This window comes from Triticum aestivum, chromosome 4D (genome assembly GCF_018294505.1).
Source record: "Triticum aestivum cultivar Chinese Spring chromosome 4D, IWGSC CS RefSeq v2.1, whole genome shotgun sequence".
NCBI lineage: Eukaryota > Viridiplantae > Streptophyta > Magnoliopsida > Poales > Poaceae > Triticum > Triticum aestivum.
The window spans coordinates 510656772-510672125 of NC_057805.1; positions in this window are offsets into that span (position 1 = coordinate 510656772).

Consider the following 15354-nt stretch of genomic DNA (forward strand, 5'->3'; position numbering starts at 1 on the left):
GTTGTGTTAACGCTTCCGCTTTCGGTCTACGAGGGTACGTGGACAACACTCTCCCCTCTCGTTGCTATGCATCACCATGATCTTGCGTGTGCATAGGAATTTTTTTGAAATTACTACGTTCCCCAACAGTGGCATCCGAGCCTGGTTTTATGCGTTGATGTTATGCACGAGTAGAACACAAGTGAGTTGTGGGCGATATAAGTCATACTGCTTACCAGCATGTCATACTTTGGTTCGGCGGTATTGTGAGATGAAGCGGCCCGGACCGACATTACGCGTACGCTTACGCGAGACTGGTTTCACCGTTGCGAGCACTCGTTGCTTAAAGGTGACTGGCGGGTGTCTGTCTCTCTCACTTTAGTTGAACCGAGTGTGGCTACGCCCGGTCCTTGCGAAGGTTAAAACAGCACCAACTTGACAAACTATCGTTGTGGTTTTGATGCGTACGTAAGAACGGTTCTTGCTAAGCCCGTAGCAGCCACGTAAAACTTGCAACAACAAAGTAGAGGACGTCTAACTTGTTTTTGCAGGGCATGTTGTGATGTGATATGGTCAAGACATGATGCTATATTTTATTGTATGAGATGATCATGTTTTGTAACCGAGTTATCGGCAACTGGCAGGAGCCATATGGTTGTCGCTTTATTGTATGCAATGCAATCGCCATGTAATTGTTTTACTTTATCACTAAGCGGTAGCGATAGTCGTAAAAGCAATAGTTGGCGAGACGACAACGATGCTACGATGGAGATCAAGGTGTCGCGCCGGTGACGATGGTGATCATGACGGTGCTTCGGAGATGGAGATCACAAGCACAAGATGATGATGGCCATATCATATCACTTATATTGATTGCATGTGATGTTTATCTTTTATGCATCTTATCTTGCTTTGATTGACGGTAGCATTATAAGATGATCTCTCACTAAAATTTCAAGATAAAAGTGTTCTCCCTGAGTATGCACCGTTGCGAAAGTTCTTCGTGCTGAGACACCACGTGATGATCGGGTGTGATAGGCTCTACGTTCAAATACAACGGGTGCAAAACAGTTGCACACGCGGAATACTCAGGTTAAACTTGACGAGCCTAGCATATGCAGATATGGCCTCGGAACACGGAGACCGAAAGGTCGAGCGTGAATCATATAGTAGATATGATCAACATAGTGATGTTCACCATTGAAACTACTCCATCTCACGTGATGATCGGACATGGTTTAGTTGATATGGATCACGTGATCACTTAGAGGATTAGAGGGATGTCTATCTAAGTGGGAGTTCTTAAGTAATATGATTAATTGAACTTAAATTTATCATGAACTTAGTCCTGATAGTATTTTGCAAATTATGTTGTAGATCAATAGCTCGCGTTGTTGCTTCCCTGTGTTTATTTTTGATATGTTCCTAGAGAAAAATTATGTTGAAAGATGTTAGTAGCAAAGATGCGGATTGGATCCGTGATCTGAGGATTATCCTCATTGCTGCACAGAAGAATTATGTCCTTGATGCACCGCTAGGTGACAGACCTATTGCAGGAGCAGATGCAGACGTTATGAACGTTTGGCTAGCTCAATATGATGACTACTTGATAGTTTAGTGCACCATGCTTAACGGCTTAGAATCGGGACTTCAAAGACGTTTTGAACGTCATGGACCATATGAGATGTTCCAGGAGTTGAAGTTAATATTTCAAGCAAATACCCGAGTTGAGAGATATGAAGTCTCCAACAAGTTCTATAGCTAAAAGATGGAGGAGAATAGCTCAAGCAGTGAGCATGTGCTCAGATTGTCTGGGTACTACAATCGCTTGAATCAAGTGGGAGTTAATCTTCCAGATAAAATAGTGATTGACAGAATTCTCTAGTCACCATCACCAAGTTAGTAGAACTTCGTGATGAACTATAGTATGCAAGGGATGACGAAAGTAATTCCCGAGCTCTTCGTGATGCTGAAATCGACGAAGGTAGAAATCAAGAAAAACATCAAGTGTTGATGGTTGACGAGACCACTAGTTTCAAGAAAAGGGCAAAGGGAAGAAGGGGAACTTCAAGAAGAACGGCAAGCAAGTTGCTGCTCAAGTGAAGAAGCCTAAGTCTGGTCCTAAGCCTGAGACTAAGTGCTTCTACTGCAAAGGGACTGGTCACTGGAAGCGGAACTACCCCAACTATTTGGTGGATAAGAAGGATGGCAAAGTGAACAAAGGTATATTGGATATACATGTTATTGATGTGTACTTTACTAGTGTTTATAGCAACCCCTCGGTATTTGATACTGGTTCAGTTGCTAAGAGTAGTAACTCGAAACGGGAGTTGCAGAATAAACAGAGACTAGTAAAAGGCGAGGTGACGATGTGTGTTGGAAGTAGTTCCAAGATTGATATGATCATCATCGCACACTCCCTATACTTTCGGGATTAGTGTTGAAACTAAATAAGTGTTATTTGGTGTTTGCGTTGAGCATGAATATGATTTGATCATGTTTGTTGCAATACGGTTATTCATTTAAATTAGAGAATAATTGTTGTTCTGTTTACATGAATAAAACCTTCTATGGTCATACACCCAATAAAATGGTTTGTTGGATCTCGATCGTAGTGATACACATATTCATAATAATGAAGCCAAAAGATGCAAAGTTAATAATGATAGTGCAACTTATTTGTGGCACTGCCGTTTAGGTCATATTGGTGTAAAGCGCATGAAGAAACTCCATACTGATGGGATTTTGGAATCACTTGATTATGAATCACTTGATGCTTGCGAACCGTGCCTCATGGGCAAGATGACTAAAACGCCGTTCTCCGGAACTATGGAGAGAGCAACAGATTTGTTGGAAATCATACATACAGATGTATGTGGTCCGATGAATATTGAGGCTCGTAGCAGGTATCATTATTTTCTGACCTTCACAGATGATTTGAGCAGATATGGGTATATCTACTTAATGAAACAGAAGTCTGAAACATTTGAAAAGTTCATATAATTTCAGAGTGAAGCGGAAAATCATCGTAACAAGAAAATAAAGTTTCTACGATCTGATCGTGGAGAAGAGTATTTGAGTTACGAGTTTGGCCTTCAGTTAAAACAATGTGAAATAGTTTCACTACTCACGCCACCTGGAACACCACAGTGTAATGGTGTGTCCGAACATCGTAACCGTACTTTATTAGATATGGTGCGATATATGATGTCTCTTACCGATCTACCACTATCGTTTTGGGGTTATGCATTAGAGACAGCTGCATTCACGTTAAATAGGGTACCATCTAAATCCGTTGAGACGACATCTTATGAACTGTGGTTTGGCAAGAAACCAAAGTTGTCGTTTCTTAAAGTTTGGGGTTGCGATGCTTATGTGAAAAAGTTTCATCCTGATAAGCTCAAACCCAAATCGGAGAAATGTGTCTTCATAGGATACCCAAAGGAGACAGTTGGGTACACCTTCTATCACAGATCCGAAGGCAAGACATTCGTTGCTAAGAATGGATCCTTTCTAGAGAAGGAGTTTCTCTCGAAAGAAGTGAGTGGGAGGAAAGTAGAACTTGATGAGGTAACTGTACCTGCTCCCTTATTGGAAAGTAGTTCATCGCAGAAACCAGTTTCTGTGATGCCTATACCAATTAGTGAGGAAGTTAATGATGATGATCATGGAACTTTAGATCAAGTTATTACTCAACCTCGTAGGTCAACCAGAGTAAGATCCGCACCAGAGTGGTACGGTAATCCTGTTCTGGAGGTTATGTTACTAGACCATGACGAACCTACAAACTATGAAGAAGCGATGGTGAGCCCAGATTCCGCAAAATGGCTTGAGGCCATGAAATCTGAGATGGGATCCATGTATGAGAACAAAGTATGGACTTTGATTGACTTGCCCAATGATCGGTGAGCCATAAAAAATAAATGGATCTTCAAGAGGAAGACGGACGCTGATAGTAGTGTTACTATCTACAAAGCTAGACTTGTCGGAAAAAGGTTTTTGACAAAGTTCAAAGTGTTGAATACGATGAGATTTTCTCACTCGCAGCGATGCTTAAGTCTGTCCGAATCATGTTAGCAATTGCCGCATTTTATGAAATATGGCAAATGGATAAACAAAACTGCATTCCTTAATGGATTTATTAAAGAAGAGTTGTATATGATGCAACCAGGAGGTTTTGTCAATCCTAAAAGTGCTAAGAAAATATGCAAGCTCCAGCGATCCATCTATGGACTGGTGCAAGCATCTCGGAGTTGGAATATACGCTTTGATAAGTTGATCAAAGGATATAGTTTTATACAGACTTGCGGTGAAGCCTGTATTTACAAGAAAGTGAGTGGGAGCACTACAGCATTTCTGATAAGTATTGTGAATGACATATTGTTGATCGGAAATAATGTAGAATTATTCTGCAAAGCATAAAGGAGTGTTTGAAAGGAGTTTTTCAAAGAAAGACCTCGGTGAAGCTGCTTACATATTGAGCATCAAGATCTATAGAGATAGATCAAGACGCTTGATAAGTTTTTTCAATGAGTACATACCTTAACAAGATTTTGAAGTAGTTCAAAATAGAACAGTCAAAGAAAGAGTTCTTGCCTGTGTTACAAGGTGTGAAATTGAGTAAGACTCAAAGCCCGACCACGGCAGAAGATAGAAAGAGAATGAAAGTCATTCCCTATGCCTTGGCCATAGGTTCTATAAAGTATGTCATGCTGTGTACCAGATCTATTGTATACCCTACACTGATTTTGGCAAGGGAGTACAATAGTGATCTAGGAGTAGATCACTGGACAGCGGTCAAAATTATCCTTAGTGGAATAAGGATATGTTTCTCGATTATGGAAGTGACAAAAGGTTCGTCGTAAAGGGTTACGTCGATGCAAGTTTTGACACTAGTCTAGATACATATTGAAAGTGGGAGCAATTAGCTAGAGTAGCTCCGTGCAGAGCATTGTAGACATAGAAATTTGCAAAATACTTACGGATCTGAATGTGACAGACCCGTTGACTAAAATTATCTCACAAACAAAACATGATCACACCTTAGTACTCTTTGGGTGTTAATCACATAAGCGATGTGAACTAGATTATTGACTCTAGTAAACCCTTTGGGTGTTGGTCACATGACGATGTGAACTATGGGTGTTAATCACATGGTGATGTGAACTATTGATGTTAAATCACATGGCGATGTGAACTAGATTATTGACTCTAGTGCAAGTGGGAGACTGAAGGAAATATGCCCTAGAGGCAATAATAAAGTTATTATTTATTTTCTTATATCATGATAAATGTTTATTATTCATGCTAGAATTGTATTAACCGGAAACATAATACATGTGTGAATACATAGACAAACAGAGTGTCACTAGTATGCCTCTACTTGACTAGCTCGTTGATCAAAGATGGTTATGTTTCCTAGCCATAGACATGAGTTGTCATTTGATTAACGGGATCACATCATTAGGAGAATGATGTGATTGACTTGACCCATTCCGTTAGCTTAGCACTCGATCGTTTAGTATGTTGCTATTGCTTTCTTCATGACTTATACATGTTCCTATGACTATGAGATTATGCAACTCCCGTTTACCGGAGGAACACTTTGTGTGCTACCAAACGTCACAACGTAACTGGGTGATTATAAAGGTGCTCTACAGGTGTCTCCGAAGGTACTTGTTGGGTTGGCGTATTTCGAGATTAGGATTTGTCACTCCGATTGTCGGAGAGGTATCTCTGGGCCCACTCGGTAATGCACATCACTATAAGCCTTGCAAGCATTGTAACTAATGAGTTAGTTGCGGGATGATGTATTACGGAACGAGTAAAGAGACTTGCCGGTAACGAGATTGAACTAGGTATCGAGATACCGACGATCGAATCTCGGGCAAGTAACATACCGATGACAAAGGGAACAACGTATGTTGTTATGCGGTCTGACCGATAAAGATCTTCATAGAATATGTGGGAGCCAATATGAGCATCCAGGTTCCGCTATTGGTTATTGACCGGAGAGGTGTCTCGGTCATGTCTACATAGTTCTCGAACCCGTAGGGTCCGCACGCTTAACGTTACGATGACGGTTATATTATGAGTTTATATGTTTTGATGTACCGAAGGAGTTCGGAGTCCCGGATGAGATCGGGGACTTGACGAGGAGTCTCGAAATGGTCGAGACGTAAAGATCGATATATTGGACGACTATATTCGGACATCGGAAAGGTTCCGAGTGATTCGGGTATTTTTCGGAGTACCGGAGAGTTACGGGAATTCGTATTGGCCTTAATGGGCCATACGGGAAAGGAGAGAAAGGCCCCAAAGGGTGGCCGCACCCCTCCCCATGGACTAGTCCGAATTGGACTAGGGAAGGGGGGCGCCCCCTTCCTTCTTTCTCCTTCTCCCTTCCCTTCTCCTATTCCAACAAGGAAAGGAGGAGTCCTACTCCCGGTGGGAGTAGGACTCCCCCCTTGGCGCGCCCTCCTCCTAGGCCGGCCGCCTCCCCCTTGCTCCTTTATATACGGGGGCAGGGGGCACCCCATAGACACAACAATTGATCATTGATCTCTTAGCCGTGTGCGGTGCCCCCCTCCACCATATTACACCTCGATAATATCGTAGCGGTGCTTAGGCGAAGCCCTGCGTCGGTAGAACATCATCATCGTCACCACGCCGTCGTGCTGACGAAACTCTCCCTCAACACTCGGCTGGATCGGAGTTCGAGGGACGTCATCGAGCTGAACGTGTGCTGAACTCGGAGGTGCCATGCGTTCGGTACTTGATCGGTCGGATCGTGAAGACGTACGACTACATCAACCGCGTTGTGTTAACGCTTCCGCTTTCGGTCTACGAGGGTACGTGGACAACACTCTCCCCTCTTGTTGCTATGCATCACCATGATCTTGCGTGTGCGTAGGAAATTTTTTGAAATTACTACGTTCCCCAACATCTACATCATGTCATCTTGCTTAAAGCGTTACTCTGTTCTTATGAACTTAATACTCTAGATGCATGCTGGATAGCGGTCGATGTGTGGAGTAATAGTAGTAGATGCAGGCAGGAGTCGGTCTACTTGTTTCGGACGTGATGCCTATATACATGATCATACCTAGATATTCTCATAACTATGCTCAATTCTGTCAATTGCTCAACAGTAATTTGTTCACCCACCGTAAAAACTTATGCTCTCGAGAGAAGCCACTAGTGAAACCTATGGCCCCCGGGTCTATTTTCCATCATATTAATCTTACAACACTTAGCTATTTCCATTGCTTTTATTTTGCTTTTATTTTACTTTGCATCTTTATCACAAAAATACCAAAAATATTATCTTATCATATCTATCAGATCTCACTCTCGTAAGTGACCGTGTAGGGATTGACAACCCCTTATCGTGTTGGTTGCGAGGATTTATTTGTTTGTGTAGGTGCGAGGGACTCGTGTGTAGCCTCCTACTAGATTGATACCTTGGTTCTCAAAAACTAAGGGAAATACTTACGCTACTTTGCTGCATCACCCTTTCCTCTTCAAGGGAAAACCAATGCAGTGCTCAAGAGGTCGCAAGAAGGATTTCTGGCGCCGTTGCCGGGGAGGTCTACGCAAAAGTCAACATACCAAGTACCCATCACAAACCCTTATCTCCCGCATTACATTATTTGCCATTTGCCTCTCGTTTTCCTCTCCCCCACTTCACCCTTGCCGTTTTATTCGCCCTCTCTTTTCCGTTCGTCTTTTCGTTTGCCTTGATGTCTTACTTGGCTCGTTTGTACGTTTGGTTGAAATAGTTGAGTATTTATTCCTAAACAGAGAAGCTAATATCTATGGATCCTCATCCGCTTGCCAATATTTTTAAGAGATCCAATTATGTTGAACCAATTCCTAGTGATTTGGATGCACTAGATTATCATTATAAGGTTTTGCTTGAAATCCGTGAATCTGAAAATTGTGATGAAGTGCTTTTTGAAGTGATTCACGATAGATCTTTGAATAAAAATCATGATTGCAATGATTTTATTATAAATTCTATTGATGTAAATTATGCTAATAATATGCAAAACCCTAAGCTTGGGGATGCTAGTTTTGCTATGTCCACTACCTGTTGCAATAATCATAATTGGGGAGATTCTTCTTATGATCTTGAAAATTTATTTAAGCCCCATGATGTATATAAGATTGATAATAGTGTTTGCAATAATATTGAAAATGGGTTTGGAAGAGTGTCAACTTTATATCCCACATATTTGGATAATATTCAATCTTATGAATTTTTTTGATAAAAGTGGGCTTGGAGAAATCATGACTTTAGTTAATGATAATCCCACTACTTTGGAAGAGTGTCAACTTCGCATGCATGTGGATCATGTTGAGAATATGTTATGTGATAGCTATATTGTTGAATTTTCTTATGATCCTACATGTAATTATTATGAGAGAGGAAAATATGGTTATAGAAATTTTCATGTTACTAAATTACCTCTCGTTATGTTGAGATTGCTATTGTTCCTTTCCGCTTCCTTGCATATGCTAGTTTTTGCTTGCTATGATAATTTGTTTTTCTATAAGATGCCTATGCATAGGAAGTATGTTAGACTTATATGTGTTTGTCACGTGTTTTATGATGCTCTCCTTGTGCTTCAATTCTTGTCTTTCATGTGAGCATCATTAAAATTATCAATGCCTAGCTAAAAGGCTTTAAAGAAAAGCGCTTGTTGGGAGACAACCCAATATTTTTCCTTGCTCTTATTCAATAAATATTTTTTCTAGCCTCTGTTTAGATGTGTTTTTATGTTTTAATTAGTGTTTGTGCCAAGTTAAACCTATAGGGTCTTCTTGGATGATAGTTATTTGATCTTGCAGAAAATTCCAGAAACTTTCTGTTCACGAAAATAATTGATAAAAATCACCAGAACATGATAAAATATTGATTCCAATTGCTTCTGGTCAATAAACAAATTGTATAGGTCGTCCTATTTTTGCTGATTTTTTGGAGTTCCAGAAGTTTGCGCTAGTTACAGATTACTATAGACTGTTCTGTTTTTGACAGATTCTGTTTTTCGTGTGTTGTTTGCTTATTTTGATGAATCTATGGCTAGTAAAATAGTTTCTAAACCATAGAAAAGTTGGAATAGAGTAGGTTTAACACCAATATAAATAAATAATGAGTTAATTACAGTACCTTGAAGTGGTCCTTTGTTTTCTTTCGCTAACGGAGCTCACGAGATTTTCTGCTGAGTTTTGTGTTGTGAAGTTTTCAAGTTTTGGGTGAAAGATTTGATGGATTATGGAACAAGGATTGGCAAGAGCCTAAGCTTGGAGATGCCCATGGCACCCCCAAGATAATCTAAGGACACCTAAAAGCCAAAGCTTGGGGATGCCCCGGAAGGCATCCCCTCTTTCGTCTACTTCCATCGGTAACTTTACTTGGAGCTATATTTTTATTCACCACATGATATGTGTTTTGCTTGGAGCGTCTTGTATGATTTGAGTCTTTGCTTTTTAGTTTACCACAATCATCTTTGCTGTACCTTTTGAGAGAGACACACTTGATTCGGAAATTATTAGAATACTCTATGTGCTTCACTTATATCTTTTGAGTTATATAGTTTTTGCTCTAGTACTTCACTTATATCTTTTAGAGCACGGTGGTGGATTTGTTTTATAGAAACTATTGATCTCTTATGCTTCACTTAGATTATTTTGAGAGTCTTAAATAGCATGGTAATTTGCTTAAAAAATCCTAATATGCTAGGTATTCAAGATTAGTAAAAACTTTCTTATGAGTGTGTTGAATACTAAGAGAAGTTTGATGCTTGATGATTGTTTTGAGACATGGAGGTAGTGATATTAAAGTTGTGCTAGTTGAGTAGTTGTGAATTTGAGAAATACTTGTGTTGAAGTTTGCAAGTCCCGTAGCATGCACGTATAGTAAACGTTATGTAACAAATTTGAAACATGAGGTGTTCTTTGATTGTCCTCCTTATGAGTGGCGGTCAGGGACGAGCGATGGTCTTTTCCTACCAATCTATCCCCCTAGGAGCATGCGCGTAGTGCTTGGTTTTTGATGACTTGTAGATTTTTGCAATAAGTATGTGAGTTCTTTATGACTAATGTTGAGTCCATGGATTATACGCACTCTCACCTTTCCACCATTGCTAGCCTCTTCGGTACCGTGCATTGCCCTTTCTCACATTGAGAGTTGGTGCAAACTTCGCCGGTGCATCCAAACCCCGTGATATGATACGCTCTTTCACACATTAACCTCCTTATATCTTCCTCAAAACAGCCTACCTATTATGGCATTTCCATAGCCATTCCGAGATATATTGCCATGCAACTTTCCACCATTCCGTTTATCATGAAACGTTCATCATTGTCATATTGCTTTGCATGATCATGTAGTTGACATAGTATTTGTGGCAAAGCCACCGTTCATAATTCTTTCGTACATGTCACTCTTGGTTCATTGCATATCCCGGTACACCGCCGGAGGCATTCATATAGAGTCATACTTTGTTCTAGTATCGAGTTGTAATCATTGAGTTGTAAATAAATAGAAGTGTGATGATCATCATTTTCTAGAGCATTGTCCCAAGTAAGGAATAAAAAAAGAGAGAGAAAGGCCAAAAAAAGAGAAGGCCAAAACAAATGAGAGAAAAAGAGAGAAGGGACAATGTTACTATCCTTTTACCACACTTGTGCTTCAAAGTAGCACCATGATCTTCATAATAGAGAGTCTCTTGTTTTGTCACTTTCATATACTAGTGGAAATTTTTCATTATAGAACTTGGCTTGTATATTCCAACAATGGGCCTCCTCAAGTGCCCTAGGTCTTCATGAGCAAGCAAGTTGGATGCACACCCACTTAGTTTCTTTTGTTGAGCTTTCATATATTTATAGCTCTAGTGCATCCGTTGCATGGCAATCCCTACTCCTTGCATTAACATCAATCGATTGGGCATCTCCATAGCTCATTGATTAGCCTCGTTGAAGTGAGACTTTCTCCTTTTTTGTCTTCTCCACATAACCCCCATCATCATATTCTATTCCACCCATAGTGCTATATCCATGGCTCACGCTCATGTATTGCATGAAGGTTGAAAAAGTTTGAGATTACTAAAGTATGAAACAATTGCTTGGCTTGTCATCGGGGTTGTGCATGATGAGAGCATTCTTGTGTGACGAAAATGGAGCATGACTAAACTATATGATTTTCTAGGGATGAACTTTCTTTGGCCATGTTATTTTGAGAGGACATAATTGCTTAGTTAGTATGCTTGAAGTATTATTATTTTTATGTCAATATTGAACTTTTATCTTGAATCTTTCGGATCTGAATATTCATACCACAATTAAGAAGAATTACATTGAAATTATGCCAAGTAGCATTCCACATCAAAAATTCTATTTTTATCATTTACCTACTCGAGGACGAGCAGGAATTAAGCTTGGGGATGCATGATACGTCTCCAACGTATCTATAATTTTTGATTGCTCCATGCTATATTATCTTCTGTTTTGGACATTATTGGGCTTTATTATACACTTTTATATTATTTTTGGGACTAGCCTATTAACCGGAGGCCCAGCCCAGAATTGCTGTTTTTTGCCTATTTCAGAGTTTCGCAAAAAAAGAATATCAAACGGAGTCCAAATGGAATGAAACCTTCGGGAACGTGATTTTTGGAACGAACATGATCCAGAGGACTTGGACCCTACGTCAAGAAAGCTACCAGGAAGCCACGAGGTAGGGGGTGCGCCTACCCCCCTAGGCGCGCCCTCCACCCTCGTGGGCCCCATGTTGCTCCACCGACGTACTCCTTCCTCCTATATATACCTACGTACCCCCCAAACTACCAGATACGGAGCCAAAAACCTAATTCCACCGCCGCAACCTTCTGTACCCGTGAGATCCCATCTTGGGGCCTGTTTCGGAGCTCCGCCGGAGGGGGCATCGATCACGGAGGGCTTCTACATGAACACCATAGCCTCTCCGATGAAGTGTGAGTAGTTTACCTCAGACCTTCGGGTCCATAGTTATTAGCTAGATGGCTTCCTCTCTCTTTTTGGATCTCAATACAATGTTCTCCCCCTCTCTTGTGGAGATCTATTCGATGTAATCTTCTTTTGCGGTGTGTTTGTTGAGACCGATGAATTTTGGGTTTATGATCAAGTTTATCTATGAACAATATTTGAATCTTCTAAATTCTTTTATGTATGATTGGTTATCTTTGCAAGTCTCTTCGAATTATCAGTTTGGTTTGGCCTACTAGATTGATCTTTCTTGCAATGGGAGAAGTGCTTAGCTTTGGGTTCAATCTTGCGGTGTCCTTTCCCAGTGACAGTAGGGGCAGCAAGGCACGTATTGTATTGTTGCCATCGAGGATAACAAGATGGGGTTTATATCATATTGCATGAGTTTATCCCTCTACATCATGTCATCTTGCTTAAAGCGTTACTCTGTTCTTATGAACTTAATACTCTAAATGCATGCTGGATAGCGGTCGATGTGTGGAGTAATAGTAGTAGATGCAGGCAGGAGTCGGTCTACTTGTTTCGGACGTGATGCCTATCTACATGATCATACCTAGATATTCTCATAACTATGCTCAATTATGTCAATTGCTCAACAGTAATTTGTTCACCCACCGTAAAAACTTGTGCTCTCGAGAGAAGCCACTAGTGAAACCTATGGCCCCCGGGTCTATTTTCCATCATATTAATCTTCCAACACTTAGCTATTTCCGTTGCCTTTTATTTTGCTTTTAGTTTACTTTGCATCTTTATCACAAAAATACCAAAAATATTATCTTATCATATCTATCAGATCTCACTCTCGTAAGTGACCGTGTAGGGATTGACAACCCCTTATCGCGTTGGTTGCGAGGATTTATTTGTTTGTGTAGGTGCGAGGGACTCGTGTGTAGCCTCCTACTGGATTGATACCTTGGTTCTCAAAAGCTGAGGGAAATACTTACGCTACTTTGCTGCATCACCCTTTCCTCTTCAACGGAAAACCAACGCAGTGCTCAAGAGGTAGCAATCATCATACCTAGTTCAATCTCGTTACCGGCAAGTCTCTTTACTCGTTCCGTAATGCATCATCCCGCAACTAACTCATTAGTCACATTTCTTGCAAGGCTTATAGTGATGAGCATTACCGAGAGGGCCCAGAGATACCTCTCCGATACACGGAGTGACAAATCCTAATCTTGATATATGCCAACTCAACAAACACCATCGGAGACACCTGTAGAGCATCTTTATAATCACCGAGTTACGTTGTGATGTTTGATAGCACACAAAGTGTTACTCCAGTATTCGGGAGTTGCATAATCTCATAGTCAGAGGAATATGTATAAGTCATGAAGAAAGCAATAGCAATAAAACTATACGATCATTATGCTAAGCTAACGGATGGGTCTTGTCCATCACATCATTCTCTAATGATGTGATCCCGTTTATCAAATGACAACACATGTCTATGGTTAGGAAACTTAACCATCTTTGATTAACGAGCTAGTCAAGTAGAGGCATACTAGGGACACTCTGTTTGTCTATGTATTCACACATGTACTAAGTTTCCGGTTAATACAATTCTAGCATGAATAATAAACATTCATCATGATATAAGGAAATATAAATAACAACTTTATTATTGCCTCTAGGGCATATTTCCTTCACTCACAACTTACAGGCATACCTTTTGCATCATCCAAAAGACAAAAAATTGATTCATGTGCTCCCTATGGAATCAATACTCTTACTTAGAAAAATCTAGAACTAAACCCTATGAACCTGGAGGATATCACCAAACACATGTGACTAGGTGATGTCTACTACGCAACTTTATTCTTGTAGACATGTGTTGGGCCTCCAAGCGCTGAGTTTTGTAGGACAGTAGCAATTTTCCCTCAAGTGGATGACCTAAGGTTTATCAATTCGTTGGAGGCGTAGGATGAAGATGGTCTCTCTCAAACAACCCTGCAACCAAATAACAAAGAGTCTCTTGTGTCCCCAACACACCAAATACAATGGTAATTTGTATAGGTGCACTAGTTTGGCGAAGAGATGGTGATACGAGTGTAGTAATGATAGTAGATATTGATTTTTGTGATAGGAACAATAAAAAACAGCAAGGTAGCAATAGATAAAATGGAGCATAAATGGTATTGCAATGCTTAAAATGAGGCCTAGGATCCGTACTTTTGCTAGTGAAATCTCTCAACAATGCTAATCTTATTGGATCATATAACAATCCCTCATCGTGCAACGAAGAATCACTCTGAAGTTCTTATCTAGCGGAGAACATAAGAAGAATTTGTTTGTAGCTATTCTTTCCGATAGATCTATCCAAGAGTTCGTGCTAAAATAGCACCTAGTTATTCTTTCCGATCGATCTATCAAGAGTTTGTACTAAAATAACACTAAGTTATTCTTTCGGATCGATCTATCAAGAGTTTGTACTAAAATAACACCAAAGCAAATTCAGATTCATACTACTCAATCCAACACAAAGAACCTCAAAGAGCACCCCAAGATTTCTACCGGAGAAACAAAAGACGAGAACATGCATCAACCCCTATGCGTAGATTACCCCAATGTCACCTCGGGAATCCGCGAGTTGAGTGCCAAAACATATCTCAAGTGAATCAATATAATACCCCTTTGTCACCACGGGTACTCATATGCAAGACATATATCAAGTGCTCTCAAATCCATAAAAGTATTCAATCCGATAAAACGAAATCTCAAAGGGAAAACTCAATTCATCACAACGAGATAGAGAGGGAGAAACACCATACTATCCAACTATATTAACAAAGCCCGCGATACATCAAGATCGTGCCATCTCAAGAACACGAGAGAGAGAGAGAGATTGAACACATAGCTACTGGTACAAACCCTCAGCCCCGAGGGTGGACTACTCCCTCCTCATCATGGAGACCATAGGGATGATGAAGATGGCCTCCGGTGATGATTTCCCCCTCCGGCAGGGTGTCGAAACAGGCTCCCGATTGGTTTTTCGTGGCTATAGAGGCATGCGGCAGTGGAACTTCTGATCTAGGGTTATTTCTGATGGTTTCTCTATTTATTGGATTTTTCAGCGTTGGAATCACGCGAAGATGGGCCTCGAGATAGGGACAACCCACCTGGGCGCGCCTGGGCCTCGAGATAGGGACAACCCACCTGGGCGCGCCTGGGCCTCCTGGTGCGCTCAAGTGTCTTGTGCACACCTCCTTCACCTTCTGATCCTCCCACGAAGCTTCTAGTTCCTCTTTTATTCCAAAAAAAATCGTCAAAGAGTTCCAGCTCATTTGGAGAACTTTCATTTCTGCACAAAAAACAACACCGCGGTAGTTCTGCTGAAAACAGCGTCAG